This window comes from Schistocerca nitens, chromosome 4 (assembly GCF_023898315.1).
Source record: "Schistocerca nitens isolate TAMUIC-IGC-003100 chromosome 4, iqSchNite1.1, whole genome shotgun sequence".
NCBI lineage: Eukaryota > Metazoa > Arthropoda > Insecta > Orthoptera > Acrididae > Schistocerca > Schistocerca nitens.
The window spans coordinates 487536662-487552240 of record NC_064617.1 but is presented as its reverse complement, the minus strand read 5'-3'; positions in this window follow the sequence as shown (position 1 = coordinate 487552240).

Sequence of the window (15579 nt, the reverse complement as noted above, 5' to 3'; positions counted from 1 at the left end):
CAACGCGAGCAGCAATGCGCGATACGATAAACCGCAATCGCGGTAGTCTACAATCCGACCTTTATCAAAGTCGAAAACGTGATGGCACGCATTTCTCCTCCTTACACGAGGCATCACAACAACGTTTCACCAAGCAACGCCGGTCAAGTGCTGTTTGTGTATGAGAAATCGGTTCGAAGCTTTCCTCATGTCAGTACGTTGTAGGTGTCGCCACCGGCGCCAACCTTGTGTGAAAGCTCTGAAAAGCTAATCATTTGCATATCACAGCATCTTCTTCCTGTCGGTTAAATTGCGCGTCTGTAACACATCATCTTCGTCGTGTAGCAATTTTAATGGCCAGTAGTGTAGTTCCCTGTTGTTCGGGCGTCAGTTAGAGTTCCATGCATAGGGACTAGAAAATAGTGCACTGATAATGGCTAGGCACCAGCCAAAATCTGCATGTGCGTAATAAAACCTGCAGAAAAAAGTAAAATGGACGACTGATTAAAGCGCTCTGTAATTTATACATCACGTAAAAATCGCTGAGTGCACCCACTTTCCTAATGTAAGGTAACCTGACTTCATCATTTGTGCAGCCTGTTGAGTAATTAGTTTTTTAATGCTGGTATTGTTTATACAACCACTGAAATGCTTTTATCGTCACGACAAGCCAATTAAAACACTGTTATTCGTGAGGGCTTCTGGACTTTTTTCTAGTTTTGCAGTGGAAATGTGATGTCCACATATACGTAGTGTAATGTATCTTATTGCATCCACATCGAAGTATGATAGTGAAACTTATGTACTTCAAATCTTGGACGCTTTTTACCAGGACCACAAACGTGTCATATCTGTGGAAATTACGCCTTTTCGTATTTTTTCGTTTCACTTTCCTATCTTGCTTCTAGATCCATGATTTTATAATATTCTTTAGTGCCTTATTCACTACCCTCACGATGAATCGTCTGTCTCTTCATACGATATGAAAGCATTGTGGAGGCAGAAGATATAATCCCAATAACTAATGGGTGACCAGTTACTGAACTGTGGATTGTTATTAACAATAGAATAAGCAAAACAAAAAACTATACAGGTATATGTCAAGATTTTAAACATGGCTGCAGCAGCAACTGTTAAAATTCTTCACATGAAAGGATGACAGCCAAAACAGTTGCAGGATAAAAATTTTTTTATTAAAATTCTTGACCAAGGTTTCGGTACATATAAATATACCTTCATCAGAAGTAAAACTTCCTGAACAGAAAGACACATTCATTAGAAAAGCCATACCAACGAAAGTGAGAAACAGACGCTTAAGTAACGGTGAAATTACCAAAGTAATACAGGCACAAAATCTTTAGTACTTACTAAAATTACATCATGCAATGGAGAATAATAAAACAATTATGCCAAAGGCGTCGTCAGTAATTAAGATATCATCTCCATTTGTACAACATGTGTAATGGGCGCAGGGTCAAAGCGAACAGTTTAGCACCATTACTTCGCCTATGAACTATTGAAACACGAGTGTGAAAGCACTAGGGCAGATGGTTTCGCCGAGAGAGGGCACTTGCATGTGCCAGACTCGCACATATTAAAATCCATGAATACATACATAAGCGCATCATTAACACAACCTTTAATAATTTTTGATGCGCTTATGTATGTATTCATGGATTTTAATATGCGCGAGTCTGGCACATGCAAGTGCCCTCTCTCGGCGAAACCATCTGTCCTAGTGCTTTCACACTCGTGTTTCAATAGTTCATAGGCGAAGTAATGGTGCTAAACTGTTCGCTTTGACCCTGCGCCCATTACACATGTTGTACAAATGGAGATGATATCTTAATTACTGACGACGCCTTTGGCATAATTGTTTTATTATTCTCCATTGCATGATGTAGTTTTAGTAAGTACTAAAGATTTTGTGCCTGTATTACTTTGGTAATTTCACCGTTACTTAAGCGTCTGTTTCTCACTTTCGTCGCACCCCTTCCTTCCGCCTCCTTGATTTCTACATCACCATCTATGGCCGTCCCATCGCCCTCACTCCCACCCTTAAGTACCTTGGCGTCACCCTCGACCGTCGCCTCTCCTGGACTCCCCACCTCCGGACAATCCAAGCCAAGGCACGCTCCCGACTCAGTCTCCTCAAGCTCCTCCCCGGCCGTACGTGGGGTCTGAACCCCTCCACCATCCTCCACACCTATAAATCCCTCATCCGCCCTATCCTTTGTTATGCCCATCCGGCTTGGATCTCCGCCCCCCCCCCTCCCTTTTATAAATCCCACCAAATCCTTGAACGCCATGCTCTCCGCCTCGCCTATCGCATCCGTCTCCCCTCCCCCACGCGGATCCTGTATGATCTCATCCCCTTCCCCCACCTCCTCCTTTTCCTTGAAAGGATACGGATCCTGTACACCTCCCGTAAACTCGACCCCTCTCACCCGCTCGTCTCCCCGATCCTCACCCACCCCCGCCCGCTGCCGCGCCTGTATTCCCATGTCCCACCCGGTCTCCATCTCTCAACCCTCATTACCCTCTCCCAAGGTGGCTTCCGCCAGCTCCCCCTCCCTGATGATGTCCTCCTCCCCTGCATCTACCCCTCCTCTCAACTTTGACCCTGCCTCACCCCCCACTTCCGGTGTCCTTTCCCTTAGGCACCCTCCCTCCCTTCTCTTCCCTTCCCTTCTCTTTCCTTTTCCCACGTCCCCTCCCTCCATCGCTCTTCCCCCGGGCTTCCCCTCCCCCTTCCTCCCTCCCCCCCTTTCTCCCCTGCCCGTGGCATCTCTGCTCTCCCCTCTCGCTCTCCCACTCCCCTTCCTCCTCCTCCTCTCTTGGCAGGTCCCCGGACTCGCACACGCATAGTGAACATTCGCGCGCCGGAGGTCATCGCCATTAGTGTCTCGTGTGTGTGTCTTCGTTTGTGTTTAGTGTTTGTTCGCCGGAACGCCGCCACTGTTCACGTGTACCATCGCCATCATCCCTGTTTTGTGCGCCGTGTCCACTAGTGTCAGTGATGTTTTCTCATCAGGTGTGAACGGCTCCGTGTTTTTTGTTTTTTGGTGTCTACATTGTTTTGCCCGCCATTTTTGATTGTATTCTCTGTGTCCCCTCTATTTCTTACTTATTGTAAATTTCAAGGCTGAAGAGCGGAGTACTCAGCTGCTGACAGCCCGCCTTGTGTAAGGTGATAAAAATTACAATAAAGAAAAAAAAACACTTTCGTTGATACAGCTGATATGCCCAAGCCACCCCCACCAGTCCACCTTCTCCAGTATGCTGATGACACCGCCTTCCTGGCTCTCTATCCTACCCTTCAACGGTCTCAACGTACCCTCCAAACCCACCTTAACCAGTTCACCACTTGGTGTAACCAGTGGTTCCTCCGTCTCAACCCCTCCAAAACCCAGGCAATCATCATAGGCTGCACCACTCGCTCCTTTCGCCTCCATGATTTCTACCTCACCCTTTATGGTCGTCCTATCCAACTCACCCCCAACCTGAAATACCTTGGCCTCACCCTTGACCGACACCTCACCTGGACCCCTCATCTCCTGACCATCCAGCAGAAAGCCCATTCTCGCCTCCGCCTTCTGAAACTCCTGTCTGGCTGGACATGGGGATTGCATCCTTCTACCATCCTTCACACCTACAAATCCCTCATCCGTCCTATCCTCTGTTATGCCAGCGTTGCCTGGATCTCTGCCCCCACCCGCTTTTACAAGGCCCTCCAAATCCTTGAACGCCATGCGCTCCGCCTTGCCTTCCGTATCCGCCTTCCTTCCCCCACACGGCTCCTGTATGAACTGATCCTCTTCCCCCCACCTCCTCCTGTTCCTCCAACATCTCCGCATCCTTTACATTGTTCGCAGGCTTGATCCCCCCCACCCTCTGGTTTCCTCCTTCCTCTCCACCCCCCGCCCGTTGCCGCGCCTCTATCGCTGTATCCCTCCCTCTCTCCACCTCCACACCCTCCATCTCCTTCATCAGGGCAATTTCCAACGCCTCCCCCTCCCGGATGACGAACTTCGCCGTGACATCTACCCTTCCTTCCAACTGTAACCTGGCCTTGTTCCCCCCCCCCCTCTTCCCAGGGCCCCCTTTCCCTCTTTCTTCCTTCTCCCAGAGCGGATTTTCCTCCGTCCCCCCCTCCCCTGAGACCCTGCACCCCATACTTGCCTCTCTCCTTCCCACATCCCTCCCTACCTGGCCCTCTTCTGCACACCCCCTGCTCACCTCCCCCATCTCTTCCCCTCCTTCCCTTCTTCAGGTCTCCCTCATATCCTAGCGCCTGGCAGATCCTCTGTATTGCTCTTCATCAGTGTGCCACATCAGTGTTGTTTAGTGCTGTTTCTCGTGTGCGTCAAGAGGTGTGCTTTTCATTGTGTCCTGCCTTGAGGTTTACCGTCAGTGTTACATTATGTGCTATGCCATCCGTCGCTACCTTTATGCTCCAGTCATACTGTGCCTTGTGTTCTTTTAACCGTCGCAGTGTGTGGCTTTTTGTGTGTGCTACTTAGTAACAGTTTTTTTTTTATCTCCATTTTACAGTCACCCCGTTTTTTGTCTATTGTCTTCCATTATGTTCCCCTTTTTTATATCTATGTTCACCTTATTCTCTCCTTTGCTGTTTTTAAATGTCTTCTATTGTTTTGTTCTATGTCTTTCGGCTGAAGAGCAGCGCCTATGCTGCTGCCAGCCCGCCCCGATGGGGAATTGAAATACAATAAAGGAAAAAAAAAACTTTCGTTGATATGGCTTTTCTAATGAATGTGTCTTTCTGTTCAGGAAGTTTTACTTCTGATGAAGGTATATTTATATGTACCGAAACCTTGGTCAAGAATTTTAATAAAAAAATTTTTATCCTGCAACTGTTTTGGCTGTCATCCTTTTATGTGGACAGGTATATGTGACTGAAAACTATTATGCACTAACGAAAGCAGATGGTGCGCTTAAACGAAACACTACTCAGTGGCATAAAATAGAGCATATTGTAAGGCTGTATGTTTCAGGAGCGCAGAACTTGATCTGCCCATATGAGCCATGCTGAAGTGAGCACCTAGCAGGACTGCCTTCCTGCTCCCCCCCTCAACACTACCTCAGTGCTCGCGTGGCGCGCGGTGCGAGAAACTGCGACCCATGTTCGAAACTTGATGCGCGGAGCTGTATACGTAGTCATTTTCAACATTAAAAGCAGGCAACTAGATCGCTTAGCTGGCCGCCCCTGAAACTTAACTAGTCCTCGCTACGCATCACGTGGTGTCTGCCAAGTGAGCTGACGCAGTATCACAGGCTGTGGCAGAGAGCTGCAGTCCTTGGCGGAGGTGACCACACGACGGCGCTCCCAAGGCGACGGACCGCAGTCTCCAGCCTCTGTGGTAGCCATGTGCGCGTAATTACTATACACACAGATTTTTCTAGTTACTGTGAGAGGCGGGTTACTCGTACACAACATACACCAAGTCTTACGGGCCGCGCACTGAAGGGGGGCACACGCCACACTAAACTTTTCTTTTTCCTCAGGGGACACTAACTGTTAGCAGTCTTGAATGAAAAACGAGAGTACTCTTCACGATTATGTTTGTGTTGTACTTTTGTAGTACTGAAAATAGTAGGTAATTGACATACAATTGCGTGTATTCTCTAAATTATGAATAATACACTCGTCACAGTACTATTTTATTAAGCTACATTTCACGCATTACAAATTTACACAAAAGTTTTCCTGTGTAACATTTTTATCTGGCCCTCATTAATCCGGATCTCCTGTTCATCAGGATCGTTATTTTCTTTCTTTTTTTTAGTGTAGTAACTAGTATATTAATTGTACAGTATTTCATAATCCGGTAATAATAGCAGCAACAGTCAATGGTGACGTGACAATGATTAAATTTAAATTCAGCGAGCCCCGACACACGAATCGGGGGTCGGTGTCGGTCAACAAGCTAGCAAAAAAATGGTTCAAATGGCTCTGAGCACTATGCGACTTAACTTTTGAGGTCATTAGTCGCCTAGAACTTAGAACTAAATAAACCTAACTAACCTAAGGACATCACACACATCCATGCCCGAGGCAGGATTCGAACCTGCGACCGTAGCGGTCACGCGGTTCCAGACTGAAGCGCCTTTAACCGCACGGCTACACCGGCCGGCAACAAGCTAGCACTGTGTTATGTAACACAGTACTGTTCCTGTCCGTTGCGGGTGTAATATGACATCAAAGAGAAAGAACGGGGCAGTGTCAGAGGACAAAAATTGAGATACCAGCCATTTGTGAGTCCACTGATGCAGTTTGCACATTGAGTAAAGTAATTAGTGACAATGCGGAACTGCTGGAGTGCGCTGAAGCATTTACAAACATGCCACGGTGCTCTGACATAGGTGTTAATGACGTAAATGACGGTATGTTTTCTGACGACTAAACTATCGTTGTTTCTTCGTCTGCACACAAGGGTGACAGTGACGATGGAGTAGCGTAGCTCATCGAGTAGAGGCTCAATCTGGAGACATTATGCCACATGCAATAGCAGCAAAACTTTGGTTTATTTGGAACACTAGGTGGGAACTACTTCGGCGAGAAATAACGCTGGTGAAACGCATGTCATCGCCCTTTGCATAAACACAATACGAATCTGGACCAAAATAAATTTACTGATTATTTCAGTTTATAAAACTCACTGTTTTTTCCACTATCCGCCTCCAGTACGTGAAAATAATGTTCAGTTTCTGTGTTTATGTAAGAATAAATAGAGGTGTGTATTTATAGTTGTTTGGTTGATTTGGGGGAGGGGACCAAACAACGAGGTCATCGGTCCCATCGGGTTAGGGAAGGATGGGGAAGGAAGTCGGTCGTGCCCCTTCAAAGGAACCATCCCGGCTTTTGCCTCAAGCGGTTTAGGGAAATAACAGAAAACCTAAATCAAGATGGTGGGACGCGGGCTCGAACCGTCGTCCTCTCGAATGCGAATCCAGTGTGCTAACCACTGAAACACCTCACTTGGTCTCTATGGCATTTAACAAATGTCACTCTATCTTTTTCTGAACTTTTAGATTGTCCGAATTTTCTATAATCCGGAGGATTTAGTGTCACTCCTAGTTTGGATAGGCGATGTTTGACTGTGTTTACTTGTCATGGCCCACTGTCGTCTGCTGACGATTATTACGAACTTGGATTACAATAAAATCGACAAAGATTATTTACTTTCCATTGTTAACAAAACTCTTCTAAAAACTGTTAACTGATATTCATTCACTACATTTCACTGTGTCATTGAACTATGGATGCGTCGGGAAGTTTTATTGTTTTCAGTGCTCTAAACTTTATAATACGTAGCATTTTTCTGTTTAACGTGAGCTGTAACGAATTAAATCAGTTTTGAGACCGTTTGCGCAAGTCAGCGGCTGGAACGGCGCCTAAGTGTCAATTTAGCTTTCCGGTAGTTCCAGCGATGATAAAAATCAGCTACAGCGGTTACCTTACTCGTTCGGGTTATTGAAAACATCGTAAGTAATTTTGGTCGAGAAGTGTTATTTCAGTTTTGTGACTGAGAGATTTATGAATCGTAAATACAAGTCAAATGTGATGAATAGTCTTAGTGGCTTGAATATTTTTGGCTATCCTTCTCACGTAATATGTGATCAAAAGTATCCGGACCAAGTCAGATGTATCTCATGTGGGATTAAAGAGTATATTTCACGAGCTGGTCTAAAAAAATTTCAAAAAATCACTGCCCGAACAGGCCATGAAGGCCCCACGGTACCGACCGGCAGCCGAGCTATCCTCAGCCCACAGGTATCACTGGATGCGGACATGGAGGGGCATGTGGTCAGCACGTCACTCTCCCGGCCGTATGTCAGCTTACGAGACCGGAGCCATTACTTCTCAGTCAAGCAGGTACTCAGTTTGCCTCATAAGAGCTGAGGGCACTCCGCTTTCCAGCAGCGCTCGGCAGACCGGATGGTCACCCATCCAACTGCCAGCCCAGCCCGACAGAGCTTAACTTCGTTGGTCTATCGAGAACCGGTGTTACTACTGCAGCAAGGCCGTGGAGGCCACGGAGCTGGTCCCTCCAGTATAATAAGAGACGACGAGCACTGTGTTGTCAGTTGAGAAGCAGCGACAACAGAATGGGTCAGGCCGCGGTGGTCTCGCGGTTCTAGGCGCGCAGTCCGGAACCGCGCGACTGCTACGGTCGCAGGTTCGAACCCTGCCTCGGGCATGGATGTGTGTGATGTCCTTAGGTTAGTTAGGTTTAAGTAGTTCTAAGTTCTAGGGGACTGATGACCACGGCTGTTAAGTCCCATAGTGCTCAGAGCCATTTGAACCATTTTTGAACAGAATGGGTCATTCGGTTTCGGCTCTTGAGTAGACACAGACATTCAGACACATCATTAAGTGTGACCCCAGCAGAATTTGGGGCGTCATAAAGGCGAAGGGTAGGCACACCCCTTGTTATCGTCCCCCATTTTAATTTGTTCAGTTAGTGTAGAATAGCTCACAAATCAAGTTGCATAACATTTGTTAGGCATAAATTAATGCTATACAAATTTACTGGATCAAACCATTACATATTACATATAAATAAAACAGCATGTTTAATAAAATTTGAGTGCAAACTCTGGTGTAGATGCCCTGCTGTTCATCTGTCCCATCGACCCAGCCCGAATGTAAGCTGGCACTGGTTATTGTTGATAGAGAGAGAGAGCTTGGAGTATCAGTCTCAGCATACGTGTTACCTCATCTACATTTGTGTTTGGCAAGCTCCTTACGGTGTGTGGCGGGGGTTGCTGCCCCCCAGCTCTCTATTCCATTCACGAATGGCGCTTGGGGAGAATGATTGTAGGTACCTGCTGCTTCCATCAGTTTATTTTTTGCAATCCTTCTGATTTCCAAGCGACATATTAGGGACGGTTAAAAGACAAGACCAGCAATAGGGTTAAGAGGCACCACGATTCGTCTCTCAGGTAAATTACGGTAATGGATTGTACGTGTTTAGGCTAAATCCATTGATTTTACTACCACCTTTCTGGTGCCCTTTGTCTTGAACTGATGATGGTCTAAGTTCGTAGAGATTTTGTTTGCATCATGATAATTCGTCGCTAGGATGTTTACTGATCATCATCTTTCACGAAGTTTCTTAGATAATGTGTGTGTCAATAAGTCACAAATTTTCAGGTCTCAAGGAAGTTTGTACTGTTGGTGATCTTGTGATTATGGAACGTGTGTTCACAGTTCCCACGAAATTCTTATATGACTCCATAACACCTGCAACTATTAAGTTTTAGCTTAGTTTTGCACTACTGCACAATTTTAGCCTTAAGTCATTTTCAGATACCTACAAGCATTCGCCGGCTATTTGACACGGTGAAACAGCAGATTTTCCAACAGATGAAGTGTGCCTCACTTTCCTCAGTTTCCTTCCATCTACTCTTATGCAATTAGTCTACTAGTTAACCGCGTTTAGTGTCCTCCATATCGAGGGTTCACAACAAAAAATGTTGCGTTGAAGAGCCAAAACCAGCTATGAGTCCTTCCTCCTTTAATTCTTTCTCTAGTGATTTCAGGGCTTCCATCATTATACTGGCATGCTGGGGATTGCATGCTGCAGAAAAACTGAAGACTTTGTTATATCTAAGGACGATCTTTAGCCTCATGCGTAGTCCTGTAAATATAGTGAAAATTACGCTGTTAATATCTCGAACAGAGACATATGAAGAGTTATTTTTTCGACGCTGCAACTGAAAACGAAAGAAGAATGGGTCTTATTAAGCGAAAAGTAGTGGTTTTCAGCGATTTGCACAACAATGTGTACATGTCTTTAACATTCCACTACTTGTGATTCTGTATGTGTACATAAAGTATTTCTATTTCTGAGAGAATAATATTGCATGCGGCAACAGGACTCGAATCCGGATTAGCTTTTCATGGGCAAAACTCTTAAGGAGCTCTCCGGGTACGAACGCGTCCAGTAAACGAAATGGAAAAATTAATAGTGATTTCTCCATTTTTACCTGCCTGTTACAAGGGGCTACGATGATTCCTAGCTTCAGTTATCTTCCATAAAAGATAAACCTGGGTAATTAATGATTTGCTGAATTCGTAGGAGAATGAAAATTCACACCGGAAATCTTTGTTTGCTCCATGATACAAAGCCGGCCGCGGTGGCCGAGTGGTTCTAAGCGCTTCAGTCCGGAACCGTACTGCTGCTACGGTCGCAGGTTCGAATCCTGCCTCGGGCATGAATGTGTGTGATGTCCTTAGGTTAGTTAGATTTACGTAGTTGTAAGTCTAGGGGATTGATGACCTCAGATGTGAAAGTCCCATAGTGTTTAGAGCCAGATACAAATCCGCAAATCTGGTAGACAACAGTGCGACAGTGCGATAGCACGCCTATAGAGGAGCAAAACATAAAAAACTGGCGCAGTCAATGATAAACAGGAATATATTGCTGTATGAGTTTTGTGCAGTTGGAGCGGAACAGCGCTTCAACAAACCACGCTTAGTTCGGGGGGGGGGGGGGGGGGAGGTGTAGTGCATGACTACCCCGTCATACAGGGTCCAGTCACTTTAAAGTGACCACCGCTTGTGTTCGAAGTCAACGTGCAATAACCACTCACAGACGGCAGTTGGCGACACTAGCAATGGAGGGCGTACAAAAAAGTGTGTCGGGGGTCGGGGAGTGGGGAAAAGGGCGGATAAGAGTGCAGACCTTGTCGTACTGTGGAAACTGAGAGATTTATCTGACGTTCAAAACTTCAGGATCATTGGCTTTCGGGCCAAAGGTGGAAGCATTTTCGAATCAGTTAAGTATATAAACTATTCGCGTGCTTCCTTGGTTCAAGTATACAGTGCATGGCACAACGGCTCTATCCAAAACCGGCGCCGAGGCAAGTGTGCCGCATCACGGGCCATAGATAACATGGGTGAACGACGGTTGCGGAGATGGGTACGAGCACTCAGACGTGCAATTTTTGAGCAACTGACCGCCCAGATGAAACAAAGGGCTACCTACAGTGTCTCCTCAAAGACCGCCCAGTGAATGTAGGTGCGTATTGGCCTCCACAGCAAGTGCCTCGTTCACGTACTCATTCTTTCTGCTACTCATTGACGACGAAGGTTGAAATCTGCGTGCCAGTACCGCGACTGGACGTCCACTGAGTGCCGACAGGTGGCCTTTTCAGATGAATCACGTTTTTTACTCCATCAGACAGATGGCCATTGGTGTGTACGGCGTGAAACGCCAGACAGCAAATACCCAGCAAAAATCGTCCAACCGTTGTGGTCTGCGAAATGTTATCTCGGCATTCTCAAGGCACAATGGATGTTCACAACTATGCATCCATCCTTGGCGACTATGTCCACCCTTAGAAGCAGTTTGTTTTACCTTGACACTATGGCATCTATTAGCAGGATAACGCAACGTGTCACACAGCTCGCAGTGTACATGCGTGGCTCGAACAACCCATAATGAGTTTATTGTACTGACGTGGCCACCCTGATTAAAACCCAACTGGGAATCTGTGCTGCCACCACGATCGGGCTGTTCGGTCTATGGAACCGCTTCCGAGGAGTCCAGTTCAAAAAATGGTTCAAATGGCTCTGAGCACTATGGGACTTAACTTCTGAGGTCATCAGTCCCCTAGAACTTAAACCTAACTAACCTAAGGACATCACACACATCCATACCCGAGGCAGGATTCGAACCTGCAACCGTAGCGGTCGCGCGGCTCCAGACTGTAGCGCCTAGAACCGCTCGGCCACCTCAGCCGGCAGGAGTCCAGTGCAGCTGGACAGAGCACTGGAGTCGGCATGGCTCCGCAAACCTGTCGGTACCTTCCAGAACTTCATTTACTCTCTTTCTGCAAGTCTCACAATGATCCGAGCTGCAAAAGGGGGTTACTTAGGCTTCTGACTGTAAAGTTTATGACAGAGACGGGGTCTTTTGGTACAGCCGTGGTGCTAACAGATTATGTTCATAAAGGGCAAACCACCACAGAAGCGTTCTAGTGAAATCTCCTAGTGATGTAACGAGGGGCTGTCGAGAGTACACATCGCAAGAAGCTGTCCTATGGGGTGATTTTGCTCCACGACAACGCCCCAGTTCATTCTCCACATAGTCACACATGCTGCTTATTTCACTTGGCTCTCATTGTCCTGACATGGCACGCAGTGGTTTCTTCCACCACGGCATTACACGTGTTTCCAGAATGGTTGTAAGGTGAATTTAGATGTGGAACAAATCCTGAACAACCATACTGCAGTTTTCTAAATCCGAGTTTCCTCCAATTTATTCTTAATTGGGAGAAATATGTTGCACACAAGGATGAATACAGTATGTGGTTGAAAGCATCTGTATAGCTGCACATAGACATAAGTATGATGTGTGTCCACCCTTCCCCTTTATGATGGCTTGAATTCTGCTGGCAACGCTGTCTGTGGAGGAATAGCAATCCATTCTTACTCAAGAGAAGCCGAAAGTGTTCCCTTGAGTTCAGGCCGAGACTCTGGGCAGTTATTAAGTTATTGTCCACAAATGATGGCCTCGGAGATGATGCCTTACGAGAGGATGCATTGTTACGCTGATAGAAACAGTGATCGTCTCCGAACTGTTCCTCTACCGTATACAGTATACTATGTTCATATCCTTCCGCATTTAACATTTTCTTGAGCACGTTAAGGGAACCACACTTTTACGACATACAACCCTGTACCACCACCACCTCCATACTTTCCTGTTGGCACTGCACAAGATGGCAGATAACGCCTGTAGGAACTCGCCAGACCCAAACCGTTTCATCGGATTGTCACAGGGTATAGCATGATGCATCTCTCCAATTCACTAGTTTCCAGTCATCCACTGTCCGATGGGCGTTGCTCTTTCCACCATCTCAAGCATTGCGTGGCACTGACTACAGAAATTTACGGCTCATGAGAAGTTGCTCCCTTAGCAAGGTCTAGCTGGACTGCTGGTATCACTTCCCAACTGACAACTGATTCATTCTGCTGATTTCATGCGATTTATTACAACCACTCTCAGCAATACGCGGCGGCCCTTTCCAACAGAACGCGAGATCTGCTTTGTCATGTCTTAGCTGTGGTTGTTCGTACGTGTTTCCACTTCACTATCAGACCACCATCAATGGACCTGGGCAGCTTTAGTAGGGTTGAAATGTTCCCGATGAATTCGTTACTCACGTGATATCCTATGACTACTAGTCCAAGTTTGAAGTTACTGGGCCCGCCGGTGTGGCCGAACGGTTCTAGGCGCTTCAGTCTGGAACCGTGCGACCGCTACAGTCGCAGGTTCGAATCCTGCCTCGGGCATGGATGTGTGTGATGTCCTTAGATTAGTTAGGTTTAAGGAGTCTAGGGGACTAACGACCTCAGATGTTAAGTCCCATATGCTCAGAGCCATTTGAACCAATTTGAAGTTACTGGACTCTCCTGTCTACTATTACTCCTTCTCCACTGACAACACAATAAATTGCGAGGTGCCGGGGCTAGCAGTGTATTTATCACTAAATTCTACTAGAATCCACATATGTAAATCATGCTCTAAGCCCCCCCTATTCTAACTCCGACTTTTGCTGTTGCACAAGGATAAAAAAAATACGCGAACTGACTCTAATCAACCCTGCCAGTGGAGTAGAAGAGAGTTTGGCACCTGCAATAATTTAATTTGATAAATAAGTTAAATAAACAAAGGTTTCATTAGCATAGTGAGGAATGATAGGGTTGCTCTATCGATTAACAGAATGAAAGTTCTGTCCAAAATAACAATATGATTTATTAAGACTAAACACTGAATAGTAAAAGAAACACAGGAAATATAATACATCAAATTGGCTCAAATTTGGAGATTCATACAAACACTGTAAAGGTGAAGTTGTCCCTAAACTAGATCGTGAGGTTTAAGACGAGGTGGTATGTGGAGCTAATTCCTTTCCACTCAAATCTCAAGAGAGACACACAGCTAACCCAACAGTAATTGCTGCTACTCGAAACAGAACAAAGTTAGAAAAGGATGAACAGGCGCGCTCTGCTGAGCTCTGATTGTCACCTAGGAAAATCCCTATCTGCCGGTGCTGCGGACGTACATTACCAAACGGTCTTCTTATCTCCCAGAACACGATCTGGCGTACCGCAGGCGAGGGGGCGAGGGCTGGTTGCTTCGACGTCCTCGACCGAAAGGCGACTGCCGACTCCCCACAAGAGCACCCGTACAGGCCGAACACAGAACATTTCCGCCCCCACGACAGTGGCCGAGGTTAAACGTTCCAATCAGCAACTCGAAAACCGGCGGAAATTCCACTCCATTGCCGGAGCACTACCATTCCACCAATGGAGATTCTTGGCGCCAATTTCTGTGCTGATTTTGCTACGTCACGGCGCTATGCCCTGAGCAAACCAATCACCGTTACTATTTTGCAGAAAGTGCGGGAATTTTCCCGCCACAACTGCCAGGGTACACAAGTCATTCCCACGCCTCGCTGGTAGCCCGCCAGAAAGTGTTTTCGCTAAGTTTCTCCGAAGTAACTGAACCTCTAGCCCAGCCGCTACTTCACACCCCAGCGGGCGTGTCTCTTGACAATGTCGGCGTCTGCAAAGCATTCACTCGACTGCCTCACACACGTCGGCTTAACCCGCCTGTCACCGGACCACCCGGGTGACGAGAGACGCTGCGTGGGAAGTCCGCGTGTGAAGGAATAGCAGCCCTCCACCGCATGCAAATAGAGAGGAGAGTCGTAAGATAGAAATATGAGAGGGGGCTCATGCCACCTCTCATAGCCCCTACGCCATTTTAGATTGTAATTGGTGAGCGGTTGGCTCACTTAGGAGCAAGGTAGTGAGTCAATCGCCCAAGAACAATCTCGCAACTGGCTCCACATGCCGCACTCTATAAAGAAAATCACTGCAACTGAAAAATGCAGCTCATAGAGGGAGGATTATTTATGATGTAGCCAACTTCACCTTCTTAATATGGAACACTAACACTCACATCACACATCCATACCCAGGGAGCCCCTTCCAAACACCGATTCACGCAGACATTCACGCTCTAAATATGGCCCGGGCATCTGAGCCAAATATGGAGCAGTTTATTCTTTACAATCAGAGTTGGAGTGCTCCGCAATTAAATGCCCAAGATGTTACAACAATTTTAATCATTAAACTAACCTGAACTCACTCACACATGATACTATTTAAGTTAACAATCTCTTTGTGAGCTTTCAGAATCTAATTACAACCTCCGATTCATTCTGTCTCCCTGCAGCAAGAATAACCTTTACAAAATGTTCCCTGAATTGATGGTCCATTCACAATGACAGTGGTGGTATCTGCTTCAGTTTATGGGGACTTCAGGCACACTGTTCGCATACACACAACAATAAATACAAAATACAAAAAAAACATGGTGTGGAGAACAATACAGTAATTTGTAATAAGAATTACAGTGTAAAACACAAACACATACAAGGTATAACATACATTACAAAACCAACACTAGAGAAAGAAATTTAAGAAAGAAAAAAAAAAAAAGGTTCATGGGGCATCAAATTGTGCATGCACATTGCACAAAGTTCACGACTGTGCTG